At 41.8% G+C, this 20,900-nt stretch overlaps 1 protein-coding gene across 3 annotated transcripts in view; it reads left to right on the top strand.

The window, feature by feature from the left end:
• The window catches only part of CFAP97D1 (CFAP97 domain containing 1), a 148,993-nt gene that overhangs the window by 65,244 nt on the left and 62,849 nt on the right, over nt 1–20,900 (top strand). The window lies entirely within an intron of this gene.

A 20,900-nucleotide genomic window follows, 5' to 3' on the forward strand; every position in this document is an offset into this window, starting at 1 on the left:
TTGCGGGACTTGACGTTTTTATTGGTACCATTTTCAGGCACATGACATTTTTTGATCGCTTTTTATTCCAATTTTTGGGAGGCTGAATGAACGTTTATACCGTTCCACGTGTGGTAAAATTGATAAAGCAGCTTTATTCTTCAGGTCAGTACGATTACAGCGATACCTCATTTATATCTTTTTTTATGTTTTGGAGCTTTTACACAATAAAAACTATTTTATATAAAAAATAATTGTTTTTGCATCGCTTTATTCTGAGAGCTATAACTTTTTCATTTCTCTGCTGATGACACTGTATAGCCGCTTTTTTTTTGCAGGACAAGATGACGTTTTCAGTGGTACCATGTTTATTTATATCCGTCTTTTTGATCACGTGTTATTCCACTTTTTGTTCACCAGTATGATAATAAAGCGTTGTTTTTTGCCTTTTTTTTTTTTTTTTTGCGGTGTTCACTGAAGGGGTTAAATAGTGGGACAGTTTTATAGAGCGGGTCGTTATGGACGCGGCCATACCAAATATGTGCACTTTTATTGTTTTTTTTTTAATTTACATAAATAAATGGATTTATTGGGAATTTTTTTTTGTTTGTTTTAATTTGGGGATTTTTTTTTCTTTTGGTACATTCTGTTTTCTTTTTTTTTTTACTTTTTAACATTGTCCCAGGGTGGGATATCACTATATTTCATCAGATCGTTGATCTGACACTGTGCATAGCACTGTGTCAGATCAGCGATCTGACATGCAGTGCAGGAGGCTTTCCGGCGCCTGCTCTGAGCAGGCGCCGGCTAGCCACCTCACTTCATGACTCGGAAGGAGTCCCGCGGCTATCTTGGATCCGGGGACTCCTTCCGGAGCACCGGAACAATGCGATCGCATCTCGTTGTTCCAGTGGGAGAGCGCAGGGAGCCCCCGTCCCTGCACGATGCCCCTCTATGTCGCTTTCACTACTGACAGCGGCATCAGAGGGGTTAAATGCCCACGATCGGCACTAGCGCCAATCGTGGGCATTGCTGCGGGGTGTCAGCTGTCATATACAGCTGACACCTGCACGCGATCGCCGCGGCGCTCAGCGTGAGGCCGCGCGATCGTGCCGCCGTACTAGTACTGTGGTTGACGGGAACTCAGTTCCCGCAGAGCAGTACTAGTACGGCGCATGTCGGGAAGGGGTTAAATGGATCGCTTAACTTAATGAATTCATTGCCGCTTCTGAGTGCTGTGCTTCACCATGTGCCATAGTAGCATTCCTCTTATACAAAATACCAACACTCTTGATGAATTTGACAGGCGGGCTTGGCCATACTCTTGTCCTGCTCCTAATCCTCCCATCTCGATGGAACTGATTTAAAATGGTGTGAACTTTACAGTTCAGGTTCGCTCATCTTTACTCACAGGCCTTATCCATACACAGTAGAATGAATTTCCCAGTAACCAGGTTGGACAACTTACATATATTTGATGGGGTTTGCTGAAGGTTACTTTGGCGGAAACCCTTCTGCTTTTCTGTAGACACTGTACCATTCCTGTTCATGGGCTTCAGTGGGTATTGGGAGTGAGCTTCAGAGCCCATGATCATGGCTTGTGCCATGGGCACAGGGCTCACATGTCATAACAACCTCACGTAAGCCCACGAGAATGCGAGTGCCAACACTGCTGGAATTGCACTGGCATGGGAGGTGAACATAAGTACTTTTATTTTCATGGGGTAAACATTCAGATTGAGAATGGGTTGTCCTAGTGAACAACCCCTTTAAATGTGCCCTTGATTCCATAAAGGGCTTGCACATCACTGTCTGCCATGGTAGGAAGTGTATTGACCTAGTTCTGTGCAATCACAGTTAAATAGTTATGAAGGGTGATAAGTGTAAAAAATTACTCATCTCATAATACAAACGTCACATAACGTGGCTGGAATATTCCATGGCCAGACATCCTTATGTAGCTCCACATTATCCTAAATCCACTCACTCTCCAAAAGAAAGAACTGTTTGTATTGTTATATTTCCAATAGGAATCCGTTACTTTGCTGTGAAAACCTATATTTATTGCAGAACTATATCTTTATGTTTCAGCCTGTACCATTCTTTGAATCCTATTTTAAACCCTTGTCTCTGAAAGTAATTATTCTCAGTGACATTAGTGAAAGTCTTTATTTAGTAAGTGTGGGTATATCATGGAGAAAAGGGTTTTAACAATAATTATAGACCCTCGTTAGAAGAAGCATTGCCCTCTTACAACAGAGATGGGCTTAAAATACATCTCCTATTTTCCGGATCACTTTGTTTCTTCTGGCCTTTCTGTTTTGTAATTTGAGATATAAATTGTGCTGACAACTCTATAGTATATTCTAAAGTACAAAACACTTTTGTTAAGAGAGTGAATCTTCAGCTCATTAAAATGTTAGTGTCACAAGGGGATAAGTTTTTTTACATGACAGTCTGTCCCTCCTTTATCTATGTTTGCCATTTTCCGCCACCAATGCTAGTGCTAATATGGAATTTCAGTTTTTATTTGCTTTTTCTTCCAATTTTTCAGAAACAGAATGAAGAAATAAAATGAAATTCAAGAATTATCCTTAATTTTGTTTTTTTTACACCAATTTACACTGCTCATCTAGCAGAAAATTTGAATAGGTGACTTTATTCTTCGGGTCAGTACAAATACCACGATGCCAGAGTTATGTGGTATTTTTATGATTTGCTATTTTTGCATGGTAATAACATTGATTTACAAAAAAAAATATTTGTTTTTGCATTGCCATATTCTGAGACCTATAACCTTTTTATTTTTCCGGTGAACATGATGTCTGTGGGCTAGTTTTTTGTGGGATGAATTGATGTTTTTATTCATACCATTTTGGACTGCATAACTTTTTTATCCTTTTTTTTGGCAGAGCGAACAAAAAAAAAATTTAATTGGATTTTATTTTTCTATTTTCATCCAGTTTACCGAGCAGTAAAACTGATCACACAACTTTAATCTTTGAGTCATTAAGATCGCAGTGCTACCACATTTATCTAGGTTTTTATATTTTGCTTATTTTGCACACTAAAATCAGTTTTTTACAAATAAGTTGTTTTTCCATCATCATATTCTGATAGCTGTAACTTAATTTTTTTGCCTACAGAGCTTTAAAAGGCATAATTCCTCTGACACACAAGCCTTGGTTTCAGGATTTTTATTTACTATCAATATGAGGACAATGAGTTATTAAATTGCTCTCCCTGTTTTCAGTGTGTGAAGAATAAATAAAATGCTGTTTTTAAGGTGCTGTTGCTGCAGTATATCACAAATCAATCAATCCACAGTCACACGGATTCTGCAGGCACTTCACTATTTCTCTTGCATCTTTGGATTATTACGGTTAGGCCACATTCCCACATTCAGTATTTGGTCAGTACTGTACATCACTACTTGTAAGCCAAAACCACTAGTAGAAAAATCAGAGGAAAAGTATGATAGAAACACGTCACCACTTCTGCATTTTTGACCCACTCCTGGTTGTTTCTTTCAAATACTGATGTAAAATACTACCAGTCCCATTTTCAGTGTGCTTCAATACTGCAGTAGTACACCACAATTAGGGCTCCTTTCCACTTGCGAGAATGACGTCCGTGTCTCACATGTGGAAACCAAGCTCTGGCGCTGGCACTTGGGAGCGGAGCATGTGGCTCCATGTGTTGCTATGCAGCCGCACGCTTCGCTCCCAAGTGGCGGCACCAGAGGTTGGTTTCCACATGCGAGACACGGACGTATTTCTCACAAGTGGAAAGGAGCCCTTAGAGTTAAACCTTTTTTTCTATCCTGTAATGATCCGTGTGCTAAGACCGCCTATCATTGGGTTATAAAATTTTAAAATGGTCGCTACTTGCCTTGTCCTCATCTTTCATAGTCCCTGTGATAGGATCCTGTGATTGACTGCTCTAAATCATGCAATGTATTATGAGGAAGCTGCCAGGGGGACTAAAGTCATGAGCCAGGTCTGTGGCTGCTGCAACTTACAGCAGCATGTAAATTGGCACCATGATTTTTTTTACCATTGCAAATTAAATCACAATTTTATTGAATTTGAAAAGACCTGCAAATTTCAAGAAATTTGTCTCAAATTTGACTTGCAGCTAATCATTTCGCTCATATCCAAAATGTTTACAGTTTATCTCATTTTTAAAAATTATGATTTGTTTGTAAACCTACATTTATGTCCACATAGCCATCACATTTCACTATACAACACAAAAGTCAATCTCTTAAATCACTAATCCATCTGCTGTCTCTCTCAATTCTGCTGCGATTAACTGCAGGGGAGATCTTTCCTAACCCTGCCAACTTCGACTATTCATTTGGTATGCAAAGGAAAGCTGCAAATCTGATTAACATTCAGACCGGCGTCACACTCAGCGTAGGGAAATACGGTCCGTATTTTACGGCCGTAATACGCAGTAATTTTCCCAAAACACTGTTCCGTATTCAATGCGAGGATGCGAATTTTACGGACAAATGAATCCGTGTGTCAGCCGTATGGCATCCGTATGGCTTCCGTACAGCGATTTTTTTTGCGCAGGCTTGCAAAATGGACAAATCATGGATCCATTGGCTAAAATATTCCTAAAAACATATATACAGTCTATATATATATTGTGGTGTACTGACCCCTGTGGCAGCTAGGGGGCGCTGTGTGTGCTCCTTGGGATGTGCATGGAGGCATATTTGTCATTATAATCGTGGTGAAACAGTGACTGGCAGTGTTGTGAATGGCCGATATGTGTCGCAGAGGGAGTCTGCATGGTAAGTCTGATGCAATGTTGTTGTTCTGGGACCTGTAGTCCCTCAAGAGTGTGTATATCTATGGTGTAGTTGTAAGGGAGACTTACTAGGCTAGTTGTGTGAGATGGGCGGGACAAACTAGCCACACATCCACGCTCCAACCTGTGGGAGTGGTTAGTACTATATAATGTGACTGAGGGATGGTCATATGGTCTTGGAGTGTGGACCTGAATGGTCTATGCCAGAAGGTCCTGGAAGCCTGTGTTGGAAGTCCTGGAGAATAGGATTCCTGAAGAGCACATGGCAGGGCTCTGGACCTAGCACATGCTAGTGTGTGGGACGGATGGAGATCCGTGTTGTACTGACCGGGGTCAGAGTGAGAAACGTCTGAAGGATACCTCTGTGGAGGAGAGGTATCCGAGAAACCTGTGTGGCACCAACAGGTAACGGAAAGGGATCCGTGTGATGCTAACCGGGGTTAGAAGAGAGACATTGTGTATAGGGCACCTCTGAGGCCAAGAGGAGTCCAGGAACCCTTGAAGGTTGCCAATGGGTAACGGTCTGAAAACCGTGTGTTATGCTGACCTGGGTCAGAGGCGAACTGTTGTGAAGTTGAATACGTCCAGATGGTGTATAAACTGTTACTAAGTTCCTAAGGATATGGTTTAGGTTGTGTGAAATAAACCTAAAAGACTCTGTTTTGATAGAAAACCGTGCCCGAGTGCGTTAATCCCATGCCAAGCGAGTGTCCCCCAAGACACGTAGTAGGCGCTATGCTACTATATATATATATATATATATATATATATATATATATATATATAATTTATATTTAATTCAGTGCAAGATAGCATAAAAGCCGGTAATTCAATTGCCGGCTTTTGCTCTCTCCTTCACAAACCCGACATGATATGAGACATGGTTTACATACAGTAAACCCTCGCATATCCCTTTTTTTATTACATATTCCTCTTTAGTAATGTAACAAGTGTCTGTGTGTAAAATTTTGAAGCTCTAGCTATTAAATTAAAGGGTTAAATCCCGGAAAAAATTGGCGTGGGCTCCCGCGCAATTTTCTCCGCCAGAGTGGGAAAGCCAGTGACTGAGGGCAGATATTAATAGCCTAGGGAGGTACCATGGTTACAGGACCCCCCCCCCGGCTAAAAACATCTGCCCCCAGCCACCCCAGAAAAGGCACATCTAGAAGATGCGCCTATTCTGGCACTTAGCCTCTCTCTTCCCACTCCCGTGTAGCGGTGGGATATGGGGTACTGAAGGGTTAATGTCACCTTGCTATTGTAAGGTGACATTAAGCCAGGTTAATAATGGAGAGGCGTCAATTATGACACCTATCCATTATTAATCCAATAGTATGAAATGGTTAATAAAACACACACACACATAATTAAAAAATATTTTAATGAAATAAAGACACAGGGTGTTTTAATATTTTATTATACTCTCAATCCACCTGAAGACCCTTGTCACCTGAAATAAAGTTAAACATAACAAACAACAATATTCCATACCTTCCGTCGATCAGTCTTGTCCCACGCTGTAAATCCATCTGAAGGGGTTAAATCATTTTACACCCAGGAGCTCTGCTAATGCAGCTGTGCTCCTGTCTGTAAAATTTGGGGAATGAATGGAATGCAGGGGAATGTCCTGTAGTTACCTCGAGTCGCGGTGATGCGCCCTCTGCTGGATGAACTCATATGAACTCGAGCCTGGGAACTTTTCAGAAAAGTTCCCACGGTCGAGTTCACATGAATACTTACTTACCTTGCTGCTTCAGCTCATGGTGGTTTATACTCTTCTCAAACCCATAGATCAGAGTATGAGCACCGTGGAGGACAAGACATATTTTTATAATGCAACACTCTTCCCACGTTATTTCCCTGTCACATTACCATCCCTTGAAGTCCTTGCCCAAAATCAAGTCATACACATTCGATGACCATCGGCCAAATGATGCTTCAGCCGATCATACCTTGGCTGACTCTCCCATAACAGACCGAACTGAATACAACCAGGGTATATTGAATTAGAAAACCAAAAAGAAAAATAACCCTTAAAAAATACCTTTATTTATTCTTATTTAAAATTCCATCGATAAAAGGTCAAATATATATAGACTAACACCATAAGAGAGTAGGGCTGGGTGTTGATGGGCCGGTGCAGTGGACAAAAAAGGGGGGGCGAGGAGGAGAAAAATACCTACTGAGACCCTAATAAGATCCTAGATGACCTGTACCCTACCTAGCAGTGGAGGTTGGCACCCTAACACATGATGTGGCGCCCCCACTCCGTGTCGACTGTCCCTTATGTCCCTAAACCGCCCTGACCACTACCCAAACCCAAATCCCTCCACACCAAGCACACAAAAAAGCCAAATCTAGCTGAGCAAAAAAATAATATTTTTTGCCTAAACAATGGGCCAGAAAAAAGGAAGGTTTGCCAATAAAATGCGGCTCTAGTTATTTTTAACAGTGTGTCAACCAAATGTGGACCACACCTGAATCTATTTATGCTCAAAAAAATGAGGTAGATAAATACCAAGGTATTCTATAAATTAATAGTGTCTGTTAACTGTGATATAATATATATACAGGCAAAAAAATTATTTAGCACTTTTATAATACCTGTATTTCAGGTCTACATATATAGTAGGTTGACACACGGTAATATACCTCAACGACCAATAGCTTGGCCTAACATGTTTAAAAATATTTAGACAACAGCATGCCAGAAACACCGTAATAGGTAAACATATCTGGGTAAAAACAGCATTCTTTGTCCCAGTGTCTTTGTCCCAGTGTCCTTGTCCCAACGCGTTTCACCCTCTCCTAGTATAGGGGCTCATCAGGGGACCATAAGTTGGAGTAAACCATAATGGCAAAAAATGTGGAAGAAAGAAGGGGCGGTATGTTGTACCTTAAATAACCACAGAGTACCGTATTGCCTCTACACGTCTAGCTGTTCGTATAGATAACCCATTTTCTACTTTGACCTTATCGGTACAAATACGGCACTCTCACCTGTTAGCTTAGTTGAAACGCACGCCAATATTCAAGCCTCTTTTTGACTATACTAGCGGGACTTATTCAGTCTGCCATACATAATTCTCGTCATGCGCACTCCTCTGCCAATGACATAGGCCATGACCCGCCCGGCTATTTCCGGTAGTTTGGAGCGCAAATACGCTCCACCCATTATTTTAATGTGAAACGCAAGCTGCGTTCCACCAAAATGACATGCGCGGTGATGTTCTCTAACATGACTGCTGCGATTACTCTGCAGAGGTTAGGAGCGCAGATACGCTCCACCCATTACTTTAATGTGAAACGCAAACTGCGTTCCTCCAGGATGACATGCTCAGTGATACTCTCTAGCGTACTTGCTCCAGTTATCATTCATCTGCAGCTAGAAAAAATATAGTTCAAAGCGCAGCCTAAAACCGCCACAATACTTAAAATATTTAGAAACCTTATTTTCTATGTTGGGTTCAAAGTAAGGCATATATCCACATGTCAAAAACTACCAGATAAGAGTTGCATGTATCTAAATGACCACCAAAAGCATTACCTAAAAAATATATAAATGCCCTAATAATGTATATGGTGTCAGAATTACCGCAGAGCAGAATCGTACGGTAGTGTAGAAAAGAACTAAAAATTAGTTCATATCAGGCATATAACCGAGTTAACTATCATTCATATAGATACTGAACACATAGATTTAAATGAAGCAGGTGTAATTCAGTTGTTCATTCATACCTCCTGGGCTAATGCTCTTCATCCAAAAAATCCATCTACATTCTTGCTGAAGGATTTTATTGTCCCAATCTCCTTGCCTGATTGGGGGATTAACCACTTCGATGACTTTAAAAGTCACACTGTCCACATTGCCTCCATGATGGGAATTGACGTGTCTCGCTAAGGGAGTATCTCTTTTGTTCCTGATATCACCTAGGTGTTCCCCTATTCTCACCCGCAGTTGTCTCTTTGTTTTTCCCACGTAATCCATGGGACAAGGGCAAGTGCATAGGTAAATTACCCCTTCCGTTTTGCAGTTTGCAAAGTTCTTATTTTTATAGATCCGTTTGGTAACTGAGCTCTGAAATGTATTGGATGGCTCAAGGTGTTTGCAAAACCTGCAATGACCACACTTAAAGGTGCCGACCGCTCTATTAGTAAGCCAAGTCTCAGGTCTCTTCGGGGGGTTATAGTGGCTCCTGGTTATCTGATCCTTGATGGACCTCCCCTTCCTATATGTAACTGAAGGGTAAGGAGAAATCCATTTGACAAGGTCCGAGTCTGCCTGTAAAATACCCCAGTATTTCCTTAAAATTCCCAAAACTTTCTTCTGCTGATCGTCAAAGGTCCCTATTAGTCTCTTTTTAGAGTCTCTCTCATCCCTTATCCGTGGATTAAGTAGTGTGGCCCTATCAGTCATCTGGGCATTATGACAGGCTTCATCCAATGATGCTCCCGGGTAGCCCCGATCGAGGAATCTCTTCTTGAGATCCCTGGCATTGTTGAAATCCGTTCCCCAGGAACAGTTTCTTCTTATTCTAAGAAACTGTCCCTTGGGGATACCACGTTTCAGAAGGGTAGGGTGATAGCTTTCCCATCTGAGTAAACTATTTGCCGCAGTCGGCTTGCGATGCAACGTGGTTTTGATTGAGCCATTGCTTTCAATTTAGATTTTCATATCAAGAAAAGCAATGTCTCTACCTCCCATCTCATATGTGAACCTAAGGCCCAATTGGTTATCATTCAGAGATTCCATAAACCTATTGAAGGTAGGTATATCTCCTGTCCAGAGGACGAGGATGTTGTCTATGTATCTGCCCCAAAACTGAATAAAGGGGCCCCAGACGACATCCTCGTCCCCAAAGACCACCGTGTCCTCCCATCAGCCCAGGAGCAAATTCTCATAAGTGGGTGCACAGGGGCTACCCATTGCGGTGCCCCTGAGCTGGTGGTAGTACTTATCATTGAACACAAAAAAATTGTGCCGCAAAATATAGTTCAAAAGTTCCAATATAAAGCCATTATGTGGAAATAAATGGTTTCCTCTTGTACTCAAGAAGTATTCAACCGCTCTAAGGCCTGCAGCATGATGTATGCTTGAATACAGAGCCTCAACATCGATGGAAAATAGTATCATACCTGGTTCAACCATTATCCCATCTAGCTTTGTAAGGAGGTCGGTGGTGTCTCTCACATATGACGGTAAGGCCACAACAAAATGTCTTAGAATCTGGTCCAGATAGACGCGACTGTTCTGCGCCAGGGTGTCTTTTCCCGACACTATCGGTCTCCCCTTGAGTGGGGGATAGCCCTTGTGGATCTTTGGGATGGCATAAAATGTTGCAATGACTGGGTTTTTGGCAGGAGGTAGCTGAATTCGCTATTTGAAATCAAATTGGCTGCTTTAGCTTTCAATAGAATGTCATTCAATGCCTTCTTATATAAGGGGGAAGGGTCCTGACATAACACTTCATAGGTGGTGTCATCAGATAATATATCCATGCACATTTGTACATAGTCTAATCTATTCATCAATACAGTATTCCCCCTTTGTCAGAGGGCTTTACTATTAATGATGTGTCTGACTGAAGACATTCTATAGCATTCCTTTCTCCATCTGTTATATTGGAGACTGTAGGTCTATGTCTCAGAGTGATCCTTTTGATCTCCTCCACCACCAGCTTTTGAAACACATCAATAGTTCCCTGATCACCTAGTGGTGGCATTTTTTTGCTTTTGGGTTTAAGATCTGTAAAAGGACCCTCTCCTAGACCTCTAGCTCCCTCTTCAGCTAGGTCTGTAAGGAGACGCACATCGTCCAATTCCTCTGGCAATATACCTAGTTGTTGGCATTTATTGCGATCGTTGTGGGCAAAGAACTTTCTCCACCTGAGTTTCCTCAGGAAGAGATTAATGTCCTTTACCCACACAAAAAGATCAAATTTAGTTGTCGGGACGAAAGATAGTCCAGCCATGAGTATATATTTCTCGTCTTCAGTCAAAACATGCCTGTATATATACACTGTGTTCCAAATTATTATGCAAATTGGATTTAAGTGTCATAAAGTTTAATTGTTTTGTTTTTCAAATAAACTCGTGGATGGTATTGTGTCTCAGGGCTCAATGTATCACTGAAATCAATCTTAAACACACGTGATAATTGGTTTTCCAGGTGATTCTAATTAACCCCTTCCTGACATCCGACGTACTATCCCGTCGAGGTGGGGTGGGCCCATATGACCGCCGACGGGATAGTACGTCATACGCGATCAGCGGCGCTCACGGGGGGAGCGCCGCCGATCGCGGCCGGGTGTCAGCTGATTATCACAGCTGACATCCGGCACTATGTGCCAGGAGCGGTCACGGACCGCCCCCGGCACATTAACCCCCGGCACACCGCGATCAAACATGATCGCGATGTGCCGGCGGTGCAGGGAAGCATCGCGCAGGGAGGGGGCTCCCTGCGGGCTTCCCTGAGCCCCCCGCAGCAACGCGATGTGATCGCGTTGCTGCGAGGGTCTTACCTCCCTCCCTGCAGCTCCCAGACCCGGATCCAAGATGGCCGCGGATCCGGGTCCTGCAGGGAGGGAGGTGGCTTCACAGACGCCTGCTCAGAGCAGGCACTGTGAAGCAGCCTGCACTTTCCTCAGATCGGTGATCTGTCAGAGTGCTATGCAAACTGGCAGATCACCGATCTGTATTGTCCCCCCCTGGGGCAAAGTAAAAAAGTTAAAAAAATTTTTTTCCAAATGTGTAAAAAAAAAAAAAAAAAAATATTCCAAAATAATGAAAAAAAAAATAAAATATTATTCCCATAAATACATTTCTTTATCTAAATAAAATAAAAAAAACAATAAAAGTACACATATTTAGTATCGCCGCGTCCGTAACGACCCAACCTATAAAACTGCCCCACTAGTTAACCCCTTCAGTAAACACCGTAAGAAAAAAAAAAAAAAAACGAGGCAAAAAACAACGCTTTATTACCATACCGCCGAACAAAAAGTGGAATAACACGCGATCAAAAAGACGGATATAAATAACCATGGTACCGCTGAAAACGTCATCTTGTCCCGCAAAAAACAAGCTGCCATACAGCATCATCAGCAAAAAAATAAAAAAGTTATAGTCCTGAGAATAAAGCGATACCAAAATAATTATTTTTTCTATAAAATAGTTTTTATCGTATAAAAGCGCCAAAACATAAAAAAATTATATAAATGAGATATCGCTGTAATCGTACTGACCCGACGAATAAAACTGCTTTATCAATTTTACCAAACGCGGAACGGTATAAACGCCTCTCCCAAAAGAAATTCATGAATAGCTGGTTTTTGGTCATTCTGCCTCACAAAAATCGGAATAAAAAGTGATCAAAAATGGTCACGTGTCCGAAAATGTTACCAATAAAAACGTCAACTCGTCCCACAAAAAACAAGACCTCACATGACTCTGTGGACCAAAATGTGGAAAAATTATAGGTCTCAAAATGTGGAGACGCAAAAACTTTTTTGCTATAAAAAGCGTCTTTTAGGCTGGTTTCACACTTGCGTTTTTATCTGCATGCGTTTTTTAAAAAAACGCATGTGTGAAAAAACGCATGTAAACGTGGTAAAACGCATGCGTTTTTAGACGCATGCGTTTTTATAGAAAAACACAAGAAAACAAACAAACAAAAAAAACCCTACCCCTAACCCTACCCCTAACCTGAAATACGTGGCACTAAAATATACGTTTATATACGTATATAAGTGCCACGATATTTCAGTGGCGTATATAAGTGCCACGTATATAAGTGCCACGTACTTAAGTGCCACGTACTTAAGTGCCACGTACTTAAGTGCCACGTACTTAAGTGCCACGTATTTGCGTGCCACGTATTTACGTGCCACGTATTTAAGTGCCACGTACTTAAGTGCCACGTACTTAAGTGCCACGTATTTACGTGCCACGATATTTCAGTGCCACGTATAACCACATAGTTATAGTATTTATAGTACGTGGCACTGAAATACGTGGCACTGAAATATCGTGGCACTGAAACACGTGGCACTGAAACACGTGGCACTGAAACACGTGGCACTTAAATACGTGGCACTTAAATATGTGGCACTTAAATACGTGGCACTTAAATACGTGGCACTTATGACTGTCAGAAAATGTTCATTAAACGGTTAGAGGTGAGGTTAGGGGTAGGGTTAGGGTTACCGTTGGGATTAGGGTTAGGGGTGTGTTTGGGTTAGGGTTTCAGGTAGAATTGGGGAGTTTCCACTGTTCAGGCACATCAGGGGCTCTCCAAACGCGACATGGCGTCCGATCTCAATTCCAGCCAATTCTGCGTTGAAAAAGTAAAACAGTGCTCCTTCCCTTCCGAGCTCTCCCGTGCGTCCAAAAAGGGGTTTACCCCAACATATGGGTTATCAGCGTACTCGGGACAAATTGAACAACAACTTCTGGGGTCCAAGTTCTCTTGTTATCCTTGGGAAAATAAAAATTTGGGGGGCTAAAAATCATTTTTGTGGGAAAAAAATATGTTTTATTTTCACGGCTCTGCGTTGTAAACTGTAGTGAAACACTTGGGGGTTCAAAGTTCTCACAACACATCTAGATAAGTTCCTTGGGAGGTCTAGTTTCCAATATGGGGTCACTTGTGGGGGGTTTGTACTGTTTGGGTACATCAGGGGCTCTGCAAATGCAACGTGACGCCTGCAGACCAATCCATTTAAGTCTGCATTCCAAATGGCGCTCCTTCCCTTCCGAGCTCTGTCATGTGCCCAAACAGTGGTTACCCCCCACATAGGGGGTATCAGCGTACTCAGGACAAATTGGACAACAACTTGTAGGGTCCAATTTATTCTGTTACCCTTGTAAAAATACAAAGCTGGGGGCTAAAAAATCATTTTTGTGAAAAAAAAAAAGAATTTTTATTTTCACGGCTTTGCGTTACAAACTGTAGTGAAACACTTGGGGGTTCAAAGTTCTCACAACACATCTAGATAAGTTCCTTGGGAGGTCTAGTTTCCAATATGGGGTCACTTGTGGGGGGTTTGTACTGTTTGGGTACATCAGGGGCTCTGCAAATGCAACGTGACGCCTGCAGACCAATCCATTTAAGTCTGCATTCCAAATGGCGCTCCTTCCCTTCCGAGCTCTGTCATGTGCCCAAACAGTGGTTACCCCCCACATAGGGGGTATCAGCGTACTCAGGACAAATTGGACAACAACTTGTAGGGTCCAATTTATTCTGTTACCCTTGTAAAAATACAAAGCTGGGGGCTAAAAAATCATTTTTGTGAAAAAAAAAAAAAGAATTTTTATTTTCACGGCTTTGCGTTACAAACTGTAGTGAAACACTTGGGGGTTCAAAGTTCTCACAACACATCTAGATAAGTTCCTTGGGAGGTCTAGTTTCCAATATGGGGTCACTTGTGGGGGGTTTGTACTGTTTGGGTACATCAGGGGCTCTGCAAATGCAACGTGACGCCTGCAGACCAATCCATTTAAGTCTGCATTCCAAATGGCGCTCCTTCCCTTCCGAGCTCTGTCATGTGCCCAAACAGTGGTTACCCCCCACATAGGGGGTATCAGCGTACTCAGGACAAATTGGACAACAACTTGTAGGGTCCAATTTATTCTGTTACCCTTGTAAAAATACAAAGCTGGGGGCTAAAAAATCATTTTTGTGAAAAAAAAAAAAAGAATTTTTATTTTCAAGGCTTTGCGTTACAAACTGTAGTGAAACACTTGGGGGTTCAAAGTTCTCACAACACATCTAGATAAGTTCCTTGGGAGGTCTAGTTTCCAATATGGGGTCACTTGTGGGGGGTTTGTACTGTTTGGGTACATCAGGGGCTCTGCAAATGCAACGTGACGCCTGCAGACCAATCCATTTAAGTCTGCATTCCAAATGGCGCTCCTTCCCTTCCGAGCTCTGTCATGTGCCCAAACAGTGGTTACCCCCCACATAGGGGGTATCAGCGTACTCAGGACAAATTGGACAACAACTTGTAGGGTCCAATTTATTCTGTTACCCTTGTAAAAATACAAAGCTGGGGGCTAAAAAATCATTTTTGTGAAAAAAAAAAAAAGAATTTTTATTTTCACGGCTTTGCGTTACAAACTGTAGTGAAACACTTGGGGGTTCAAAGTTCTCACAACACATCTAGATAAGTTCCTTGGGAGGTCTAGTTTCCAATATGGGGTCACTTGTGGGGGGTTTGTACTGTTTGGGTACATCAGGGGCTCTGCAAATGCAACGTGACGCCTGCAGACCAATCCATTTAAGTCTGCATTCCAAATGGCGCTCCTTCCCTTCCGAGCTCTGTCATGTGCCCAAACAGTGGTTACCCCCCACATAGGGGGTATCAGCGTACTCAGGACAAATTGGAAAACAACTTTTAGGGTCCAATTTATTCTGTTACACTTGTAAAAATACAAAGCTGGGGGCTAAAAAATCATTTTTGTGAAAAAAAAAAGAATTTTTATTTTCACGGCTTTGCGTTACAAACTGTAGTGAAACACTTGGGGGTTCAAAGTTCTCACAACACATCTAGATAAGTTCCTTGGGAGGTCTAGTTTCCAATATGGGGTCACTTGTGGGGGGTTTGTACTGTTTGGGTACATCAGGGGCTCTGCAAATGCAACGTGACGCCTGCAGACCAATCCATTTAAGTCTGCATTCCAAATGGCGCTCCTTCCCTTCCGAGCTCTGTCATGCGCCCAAACAGTGGTTACCCTCCATATATGGGGTATCAGCGTACTCAGGACAAATTGGACAACAACTTTTGGGGTCCAGTTTATTCTGTTACTCTTGTAAAAATACAAAAGCTGGGGGCTAAAAAATCATTTTTGTGAAAAAAAAAAAGAATTTTTATTTTCACGGCTCTGCGTTATAATCTGTAGTGAAACACTTGGGGGTGCAAAGCTCTCAAAACACATCTAGATAAGTTCCTTAGGGGGTCTAATTTCCAAAATGGTGTCATTTGTGGGGGGTTTCAATGTTTAGGCACATCAGGGGCTCTCCAAACGCAACATGGCGTCCCATCTCAATTCCAGTCAATTTTGCATTGAAAAGTCAAATGGCGCTCCTTCCCTTCCAAGCTCTGCCATGCGCCCAAACAGTGGTTTACCCCAACATATGGGGTATCTGCGTACTCAGGACAAATTGCACAACATTTTTTGTGGACCAATTTCTTCTCTTACCCTTGGGAAAATAAAAAATTGGGGGCGAAAAGATCATTTTTGTGAAAAAATATGATTTTTTATTTTTACGGCTCTGCATTATAAACTTCTGTGAAGCACTTGGTGGGTCAAAGTGCTCACCACACATCTAGATAAGTTCCTTAGGGGGTCTACTTTCCAAAATGGTGTCACTTGTAGGAGGTTTCAATGTTTAGGCACATCAGGGGCTCTCCAAACGCAACATGGCGTCCCATCTCAATTCCAGTCAATTTTGCATTGAAAAGTCAAATGGCGCTCCTTCACTTCCGAGCTCTGCCATGCGCCCAAACAGTGGTTTACCCCAACGTATGGGGTATCTGCGTACTCAGGACAAATTGCACAACATTTTTTGGGGACCAATTTCTTCTCTTACCCTTGGGAAAATAAAAAATTGGGGGCGAAAAGATCATTTTTGTGAAAAAATATGATTTTTTATTTTTACGGCTCTGCATTATAAACTTCTGTGAAGCACTTGGTGGGTCAAAGTGCTCACCACACATCTAGATAAGTTCCTTAGGGGGTCTACTTTCCAAAATGGTGTCACTTGTAGGGGGTTTCAATGTTTAGGCACATCAGGGGCTCTCCAAACGCAACATGGCGTCCCATCTCAATTCCAGTCAATTTTGCATTGAAAAGTCAAATGGCGCTCCTTCCCTTCCAAGCTCTGCCATGCGCCCAAACAGTGGTTTACCCCAACATATGGGGTATCTGCGTACTCAGGACAAATTGCACAACATTTTTTGGGGACCAATTTCTTCTCTTACCCTTGGGAAAATAAAAAATTGGGGGCGAAAAGATCATTTTTGTGAAAAAATATGATTTTTTATTTTTACGGCTCTGCATTATAAACTTCTGTGAAGCACTTGGTGGGTCAAAGTGCTCACCACACATCTAGATAAGTTCCTTAGGGGGTCTACTTTCCAAAATGGTGTCACTTGTAGGGGGTTTCAATGTTTAGGCACATCAGGGGCTCTCCAAACGCAACATGGCGTCCCATCTCAATTCCAGTAAATTTTGCATTGAAAAGTCAAATGGCGCTCCTTCCCTTCCAAGCTCTGCCATGCGCCCAAACAATGGTTTACACCCACATATGGGGTATCAGCGTACTCAGGACAAATTGTACAACAACTTTTGCAGTCTATTTTCTCCTGTTACCCTTGGTAAAATAAAACAAATTGGAGCTGAAATAAATTTTGTGTGAAAAAAAATTAAATGTTCATTTTTATTTAAACATTCCAAAAATTCCTGTGAAACACCTGAAGGGTTATTAAACTTCTTGAGTGTGGTTTTGAGCACCTTGAGGGGTGCAGTTTTTAGAATGGTGTCACACTTGGGTATTTTCTATCATACAGACCCCTCAAAATGACTTCAAATGAGATGTGGTCCCTAAAAAAAAATGGTGTTGTAAAAATGAGAAATTTCTGGTCAACTTTTAACCCTTATAACTCCCTAACAAAAAAAAATTTTGGTTCCAAAATTGTGCTGATGTAAAGTAGACATGTGGGAAATGTTACTTATTAAGTATTTTGCGTGACATATGTCTGTGATTTAAGGGCATAAAAATTCAAAGTTGGAAAATTGCAAAATTTTCAAAATTTTCGCCAAATTTCCGTTTTTTTCACAAATAAACGCAAGTTATATCGAATAAATTTTACCACTATCATGAAGTACAATATGTCACAAGAAAACAATGTCAGAATCGCCAAGATCCGTTGAAGCGTTCCAGAGTTATAACCTCCTAAAGGGACAGTGGTCAGAATTGTAAAAATTGGCCCGGTCATTAACGTGCAAACCACCCTTGGGGGTGAAGGGGTTAAAGGAAAACTACTTAAAAATGATGTTCCACATTATTAGGCAGGCCACAGTTTTCAAGTAACATGGGAAAGAAAAAGGATCTCTCTGCTGCCGAAAAGCATCAGATAGTGCAATGCCTTGGTGAAGGGATGAAAACATTAGAAATTTCCCGAAAACTTAAGCGTGATCATCGTACTGTTAAGAGATTTGTGGCTGAATCTGAGCACAGATGTGTTTATGCTGATAAAGGCATAATGAGGAAGGCAAGTTCATCGGATTAAGAGAGCAGCTGCTAAAAAGCCATTACAAAGCAGCAAACAGATATTTGAAGCTGCTGGTGCCTCTGGAGTCCCTCGAACCTCAAGGTGTAGGCTCCTTCAAAGGCTTGCTGTGGTGCATAAACCTACTATTCGGCCACCCTTAAACAGTGTTCACAAGCAGAAATGGTTGCATTGGGCCCACACATACATGAAGACTAATTTCCAAACAGTCTTGTTTACTGATAAGCGTTGAGCAACCCTAGATGGTCCAAATGGATGGAGTAGTGGATGGGTGGTGTATGGCCACCATGTCCCAACAAGGCTGCAACAACAGCGAGGAGGTGGAGGAGTCATGTTTTGGGCTGGAATCATGGAGAAACAGCTGGTAGGGCCCTTTAAGGTTCCTGAAGGTGTGAAAATGACCTCTGCAAAGTATACTATATAGAGTTTCTGACTGACAACTTTCCTCCATGGTATAAAAAGCAGAAACGTGCCTTCAGGAGCAAAATCATCTTCATGCTGACAATGCCCCATCTCATGATGCAAAGAATACCTCATTGGCTGCTATGGGCATAAAAGGAGATAAACTCATGGTGTGGCCACCATCTTCCCCTGACCACAACCCTATAGAGAACCTTTTGAGTATCATCAAGCAAAAGATCTATGAGGGTGGGAGGCAGTTCACAGCAAAACAGCAGCTCTCGGAGGCTATTCCGACTTCATGCAAAGAAATACAAGCAGAAACTCTCCACAAACTCACAAGTTCAATGGATGCAAGAATCGTGAAGGTCATATAACAGAAGGGTTCCTATGTTAACATATAACTTGGCCTGTTAGGATGTTTTGGAGTTAAATAGCTTTTTTGTTCAGTTAATGTGACCTCCTAATGCTGCAAATTCCACAAATGAGCATTTTCAGTTCTTTAAAACATATCAAATGTTTAGAAATTCTACTGTGCCTAATAATTTGGAACAGTGCATTTTAAGTTTTTATTCATTTTGGAGATTATACTGTTATCATTGGGAGGTTTCTTCAATAAAATTCGATGTATACTCTAACGGGTGATGACTTTTATTAGACTGACTGTCATTTGCACCGATCATTTAGGAAAATCCGAGAAAAATGTCAGTTGCATAATAATTTGGAACATAGTGTATTATATCACTGTTAACAGACACTATTAATTTATAGAATACCTTGGTATTTATCTACCTCACCTTTTTGAGCATAAATAGATTCAGGTGTGGTCCACATTTGGTTGACACACTGTTAAAAATAACTAGAGCCGCATTTTATTGGCAAACCATCCTTTTTTCTGGCCCATTGTTTAGGCAAAAAATATTATTTTTTTGCTCAGCTAGATTTGCCTTTTTTGTGTGCATGGTGTGGAGGGATTTGGGTTTGGGTAGTGGTCAGGGCGGTTTAGGGACATAAGGGACAGTCGACGCGGAGTGGGGGCACCACATCGTGTGTTATGGTGCCAACCTCCACTGCTAGGTAGGGTTCAGGTCATCTAGGATCTTATTAGGGTCTCAGTAGGTATTTTTCTCCCCCTCGCCCCCCCTTTTTTGTCCACTGCACCGGCCCACCAACACCCAGCCCTACTCTCTTATGGTGTTAGTCTATATATATTTGACCTTTTATCGATGGAATTTTAAATAAGAATAAATAAAGGTATTTTTTAAGGGTTATTTTTCTTTTTGGTTTTCTGACTCTCCCATACACAGGAGCACTTGTTCATCCGAGTGCACCTGTGTTCTCTATGCGGGAGTCACTGGCCAACAATTCTTATCTCTGGGAGAACAATAAAATTGGGATTCCAAAATTGGACATGCCCTATTGACATCTTCTTAACCAATGATCAGTTGGCCAGTGCCCACATACACATTAGACTGTCAGCCAAACCAGTCTCTATTGGCCAATTCTGCCAACATTAGTCTAATGTGTTTGGGGTCTTTGCCCTCTTCCACTAAGTGGAAATTATTTACTGCCTCGGAGTTCACCCAATCAGTTTTTTTTCATTACTATATTGCTTGGCTTCCTCACTTCATTTTTTGCAAAATATCTACTCTCATTAAGAGAGACTTTGACATTTCCAATATCAACCCAATCTTCTCATTAGCCTCTCAGTTTAAGTTTCTATCTTTAACCTCCTTCTTTGGTCTTTCACAACTAATTCTGCTACACATGAAAATGAGAATGAGAATTTACTTGATCTGGTCTTCTGCCTCTGCTCAATTTTTATTCATGACTATCAAAAATTAAATTATTCAAGTTTTACAGTCTCTATCGTCCCCATTGACTTCCCTCTTCTGTCCCAATTTATCTGTCAAACGCTATAATGAAACTGTCGAGTGTGCCTTGGCTTAAGCCAGGGGTTCCCAACCTGTAGCTTGGGAGCCACACGTGGCTCGCAGTCCCATGAATTGTGGCTCATGGCTGTCTGCCAGCTTGGTGCATTAGCTCCAGATTTAGTAAACTGGTATGAAGACAGAGCATATCTCAAAATGGTGAACTTTGTGAGTAGCCCTGCATAGAAGAGCAGATTTCGGTACACTTCTACTGGTCTTGGGGTTTAGAGATAATTTAAGTATGGTACGCTGGAGACAGGATGATACTACCGGTCTGAGGAGGTGCTTGAAGATGGATGTGACTGTGTAGGGAGTGCGTGATGGGAGAATGCTGAATGTCGTGGGGTGTGGTGGGAACCTGTTGTGAATTTGGTTTCTGGGCTCCCCCGGTGGTTTCTGGTGGTACTGCACTTGTGTGCTTCATCTCCTCTGTTCACCTGTTTCCATCAGGATGTGGGAGTTGTCTATTTAGCCTTGC

Source organism: Ranitomeya variabilis, chromosome 4 (assembly GCF_051348905.1).
Source record: "Ranitomeya variabilis isolate aRanVar5 chromosome 4, aRanVar5.hap1, whole genome shotgun sequence".
Taxonomy (NCBI): Eukaryota; Metazoa; Chordata; class Amphibia; order Anura; family Dendrobatidae; genus Ranitomeya; species Ranitomeya variabilis.